The following is a 6,300-nucleotide window of genomic DNA, read 5'->3' as shown; positions in this document are numbered from 1 at the left end:
TACTCGGGAGGTTGAGGCAGGAAGATTGGTTAAGCCCAGGAGTTTGAGACTGCAGTGAACTAAGATGGTGCCACTGTGCTATAGTTCTGGCAAGAGAACAAGACCCTATCTCCAAAAAACAAAGAAAACCTGCTGTGAGAGGCAGCACCTGCTTGCCCAGAAGAAAGTGGCAGGATGGGGGCACGGACTGGAGCCTCAATGGCAAACACAGCATTTGCCTGCACCTCTTGGCCTTTCTTCAGGCCATTTTCTGACCCTACTTTTTACCGTTACCTAAATTTATTAATGTGTTTGTTAAAATGTTTAAAAAAATGATTTATTCTCATGGTTAAGAATGAAGTAAGAAAGGGTACTTTTAAAGTAAGAAAAAGTCCCTGAGAGACAGTTCCTGTTAACATTATAGCATATTTTCATCCTTCCTGTTTCCATAGTTTCTACACCTGCAGCAGGAAGAGGGAAAGCAGCATTTAGATCTGTCACTGCAGCTGCTGCCCTTCTAAGAGAATGGCAAAATTTATTGTTAGAGAAGTTAATTTCTTTTAATCTGGGAAATGCCTTGAATGGGCTTCTTTGGGGACGAAATGTAAGTAGCACTCACCGCCACCTTGCCTCCCATGTGGTCTGAAAGGCGAGAGGGAAACAGATGATTTGGAAATTACCGATAACCTAAAGCAGGGTATGGCTTGCAAGTATGGAGAAGGGGCCAGATGTTAGGAGTGTGGTCTGGTCTGGGGCCTCTGGAGGGCCACACCCGATGGGAAATGTCCTGGAAGAGAAATGTCTTAATTATCTATGCATAACAAACCACCCCAAAACTTGGTGAAGTAAAGCAAAATTAGTGATTTCTTATGGCTCTGTGGGTTCAGGGAGACCAGCCGGGAAATACTCAGTTGGGGTGTTTGAAGAGTTGTCTGACATTGTCAGAAGGCTCCAGAATGAGTTCTTCACTCACATTGGGTGCCTCAGCCAGCCTGGTGAGCACCAGGGAGCTGGCCAAAGCCCCCTGCTACCGCCACCCCTCTACACGACCTCTCCAAGTGACTAGCTCAGGCTCCCTCCCAGCGGCCTGATCTCAGGGCAGCTAGACTTCTTACAGAAGCTTGCATTCCAGAAGAGCAAGGGAGAAGCTGCAAGGCTCCCTCTGACCTGGCCTTGGAAGTCATGCAGCAGTGTCTGCTCTGTCCCACTCAGTTGGTCACAAGGGGCTTGCCCAGAGTCAGTGTGGATGGTGACTACACAAAGGAACACGAAAATCTGTTCACCGGGGGACTATTTTTCAAGACCATTACCACTAGAAATGACCAGCAAGTTCTTAGGAGCACTATCAGATAGTGAATTAGAAGCCCTTCACTTCCCTGGGTAGTAGTAATCCTTTACTACTTTCAAACTAAGTGAAGTTCTAGAATTCACAGCAACCTTATTGGAGTAAGGCTTTGGGAGGGAAAAGAAAGTGGGTAATATGGCTGCGAAGAGGCGCCACAGCCAGTAGAGGGCAGCAGTGGAGAGGAAGGCAGGCTGAGGCACGGACTGAGTCAGGAGAGTAGAAAGCCTCATCTCTACCCCGGAATCGTCACAGCATAGAAAGGTGGACTTCTACAGTAAAGTACGCGGGGATGCAAATTGTTCTATTTGGGCACTGATGGGAGAACAAGGATCAAGGATTTGGCAGTATCTGGGCACACATAGCTCAGATCACATTATGCATACACACCCCTGAATTTTTTATTTCATTTTATTTATTTATTTATTTTGAGTCAGAGTCTCACTCTGTTGCCCAGGCTAGAGTGCCATGGCGTCAGCCTAGCTCACAGCAACCTCAAACTCCTGGGCTTAAGCAGTCCTCTTCCCTCAGCCTCCCGAGTAGCTGGAACTACAGGCATGCACTATCATGCCCAGCTAAATTTTTCTATTTTTGGTAGAGACAGGGTCTTGCTCTTGCTTAGGCTGGTCTTGAACTCCTGACCTCAAACAATACGCCTGCCTTGCCCTCCCAGAGTGCTAGGATTTGAATTTTTTATTTTAAATAAATTTAGGCTCATAATAAAAAAAAAACTTTTCATAAACATCATTTTAATGACTGTATTCAAACTTATGACAACACTGAAATTTAATCAATAATCTCTTAATGTTGAATACTGAATGATTTTTTTTTTTTTGAGACAGAGTCTCACCATGTTACCTGGGCTAGGGTGCGGTGGCATCAGTCTAGCTCACAGCAACCTCAAACTCCTGGGTTCAAGTGATCCTTCTGCCTCAGCCTCCCCAGTAGCTGGGACTACATGCACCGTGCCCGGCTAATTTTATATATATATATATATACATATACATATATATATATATATATACATACATATATATATATATTTTTTTTACTTGGCCAATTAATTTCTTTCTATTTTTTTTAGTAGAGATGGGGTCTCGCTCAGGCTGGTTTTGAACTTCTGACCTTGAGCAATCCTCCTGTCTCGGCCTCCCAGAGTGCTAGGATTACAGGCGTGAGCCACCACACCCAGCCTGAATGATTATTTTTTAAAACAGCTGTAATGAATAGTTCTGACAAATCCCTCAGGAAAGATTCCTAGCAATAGAATTTCTGAGGCATCGAGTGTTTATACTAGAAAGGCAAATTGCCTTCCAGAAACCTCTAAACCCTCTCCCCCCAAAATTAAAAAATATTTAACCTCATTTCCATAATCAAGACCCTGGTCAAAAGTACAGAGGACACGCTTTTAGTTTGCAATGCACGTGCAGCATGCTTTGTATGATGTCATGAAAGCCCTCAATGCTGTGTCTGGCTTCAGGACCTTGTCACACAGGGAACTTGCTGCTGGGGCAGCATCTGCACACTACGGAGTCACTGCCCCAAAATTTATCTGCCGCTGCCCACCGGCATCTGTCACTGTGGTTTGACCCTGTGACTTCCCCAAGATGTTGGGTGGTCACAGCTTTCCTCAGATCCTTTGCAGACTGCAGCCCGGCACCTCAAAGTTCCTCTTACCCCTGAGCCAGGAGAAATCCCTTCTGGAGATGTCTGCAATTCCACTGAGAAAGGGAGTTCCTCTTTAGGCACACCACACTATGACTTAGGAGCCCCTAACACAGAGCAGTGGAGCTGGGCCTGGAACATTCATTCTAGTCCTGGCTTGACAATGACGTGGACAGGTTACATGACCTCACTGAACCTCAGTGCCCTCACATCAAGAACAGGCGTTCCCAAGCCTTTTCTTAGCAAAGATCCCGTCTACTGCCCTTCCTTCTCAGTGAACCATCATTCATGACTCTGCACTATAGTTTCTCCATTTATTAATCACACAAAAAATAACCCACAATCAAGCTGTTGCTGAGCATAAGTTGGCCGTGGCTACTGTCTCAGGTGATTAAATTCTAGCCGATGGAAACATTTTCCTTAGCTTTGGCAAATGTATGGATTCCACTCAGCTTTTGAAATACTGAAAATTATGCGTACACTCCTTTAATCCTTTGTCACAGAGAAGCCTGGAAGTCAGAGGAGAGATGAATTCTAAGGTCTCTCCCAGCTCCAATTTATGAGGCACTCTGCCCCTGGCTGTGTTGACCATACTAAAGACTAAAAAACTATCCAAGTGTAGGTTTATGTCTGTCACTCACCCTAAATACACAGTGATGATGTCTACCCTTGTTGGACCCTTCTTTGTTCTTGCAAAGCCCAGGAGATGGCTTAGGCACAAACTCCATCAAGTGACTGTCCAGTCCCCCAAGTTTCCCCTGGCTTCCATCTCCCACCAACACACCCCGTCAGCACGGACTCTTGAAGGGCTGGTCCTGTATTAACCACATGGAATAATCAGGGAGCTGATGGAGAGCGTGAAGGAGTCTCAGTGAGTTGGTCTTCAGCTCACACAAAATCCAGAGCAGTTGGTTTTGTTTTGTTTCCTTTTCTTTTTTGAGATGGAGTCTCATCATGTCACCTGGGCTAGACATGGCATCAGCCCAGCTCACAGCAACCTCAAATTCCTGGGCTCAAGTGATTTCACTGCTTCAGCCTCCCTAGTAGCTAGGACTACAAGTGCGTGCCACCACACCCAGCTAATTTTTCTATTTTTTAGGAGTGATGGGGTCTCACTCTTGCTCAGTCTGGTCTCAAACTCCTGAGCTCAAGTGATCCTCTCTTGCCTTGGCCTCCCAGAATGCTAGGATTACAGGCGTGAGCCACCACGGCCGGCCAAGAGCAGATGGCTTGATACACAAAAGATTAATTTCTAGTAGAGCAAAGGCTGTAGGAACCCCAAGGTGACAGGACAGGCTTGCCACATTTCCCACACGCACCCTTCTGCCCACTCAGAGCTGATCCCTTTCCTATGCCTTCCTCCCTTTACCCTGCAACTACTACCAGACTCCAAGAGCAAAGGGCTTTATCCCGACCTCCTGCTCAGAAAAACTTGTTATAAGTAGCTCTGCTCTGGCTGCTCTGCATCTGGGGAATTGTTGGGAATGTGATGGTGTCAAGACCATTTACAGTAGAGCCAAGGAAAGAATAAGGAGGGTGAAAAGGCAGCCCTCTCAGGGAGGGGTTAAAAGCCCAAAGCAACCAATTCCGATTCCGAGTGAACCAGAAAAACTCTGATCCACCTGAGCCGGCCTCAGCAATGCAGACCCCTGAGCTCCCTCTCCCCCCACACACTAGGTGTGGCAGATTACAGTACTGCACCAACTCCTCAGCGCCATGCTGAAGAGCACAACATGTCTGCATGCTGCACGGCTGGCAGCTACCTCCTTCGAGAGGAATACACTTCCCCATCCCATGGACACCCTTGGGTTCCCCATCCCTTGGGTTTGGCAAGGGATTTTTCTCCACCAGTGGATGTATTATACTTCAACCAGCTCTCTTTTTCCTTCCCTCTGTGTGAATGACATGTTCCAGGCAGGGCTACCTATCAGCCTGAGTCCTGGGGTGAGAAGACTCATGGAGCAAGGCGGCAGCCAAGTGCTGGCATGCAACATGGATGAAAAGTAAACATGGTTGTCTTCAGCCTCAGAGTTCTGGGAGTCATTGCACCAACATCTAGCAAAGCTAACTGATGTGCTAGGGGTCACAAACTCAATGCTTATGGACAAGCAAAGTAAATGAGTGAGGCAGTGTGTGTAAGACCATGGGGACGGCAGGGCTGTGGCTAGCATCGGCCCAAGGGTAGGCTACAGAATTAAACTCTGTTATGGGAATTGAAACTCAAAAAGCTGCTGACTTGGCTAAATACCAGACGTCATGATTTTAATAACACAGCTGACTAATATGTACCACTTGAAAGCTTAAGAAACATATAGTTAAAAACAAAAAACATTGACTCAACCTCTTAATGTTTTTCATAATCACTTAACTTTTTAGAGGTTTTTTTTTTTTTTTTGAGACAGAGTCTTGCTTTGTTGCCCAGGCTAGAGTGAGTGCCGTGGCGTCAGCCTAGCTCGCAGCAACCTCAAACTCCCGAGCTCAAGCAATCCTTCTGCCTCAGCCTCCTGAGTAACTGAGACTACAGGCACGCACCACCATGCCCGGCTAATTTTTTCTATATATATTAGTTGGCCAATTAATATCTTTCTATTTATAGTAGAGACGGGGTCTTGCTCTTGCTCAGGCTGGTTTTGAACTCCTGACCTCGAGCAATCCGCCCGCCTCGGCCTCCCAGAGAGCTAGGTTTACAGGCGTGAGCCACCGCGCCCAGCCGTTTTTAGAGATCTTTTAGGCAACAATCTTTAGTTCAGAAGGAACAATCTTCCAAAATTTGGCAATTATTCACACTTTATTTTTCTGGTTTTTTGGTCTTTTCTAAAAGTGAAGGGAAATTACTTTTTATTTTAAAAGTTCTCTCTAGGCCAGGTGCGGTGGTTCATGCCTGCAATTCTAGGACTCTGGGAGGCCAAGGTGGGAGATTTGCTTGAGGCCAGGAGTTCAAGACAAACCTGAGAGAGACCTCATCTCTATAAAATATAGAAAAATTAGCTGGGCATAGGGCATAGTGGTGTGTGCCTGTAGTCCCAGCTACCCGGGAGGCTGAGGCAGGAGGATCACTTGAGCCCAGGAGTTTGAGGTTGCTGTGAGCTAGGCTGACGCCATGGCACTCTCACCCAGGCAGCAGAGTGAGACCCTGTCTCAAAGAAAAAAAAAGAAATTAGCTTCTCAAACATCAATACACAGTCATACATAGATAAGTACTGAGAAATGTGTTGTTAGGTGATTTCATCATTGTGTGAACATCACAGAGTGTATTTACACAAACCTAGATGGTACAGCCTACTACATACTAGGCTATATGGTATAGCCTATTG

This window comes from Microcebus murinus, chromosome 1 (genome assembly GCF_040939455.1).
Source record: "Microcebus murinus isolate Inina chromosome 1, M.murinus_Inina_mat1.0, whole genome shotgun sequence".
Lineage (NCBI taxonomy): Eukaryota > Metazoa > Chordata > Mammalia > Primates > Cheirogaleidae > Microcebus > Microcebus murinus.
The sequence above is the reverse complement of the archived record's forward strand: the minus strand, read 5'-3'. Positions refer to the sequence as shown.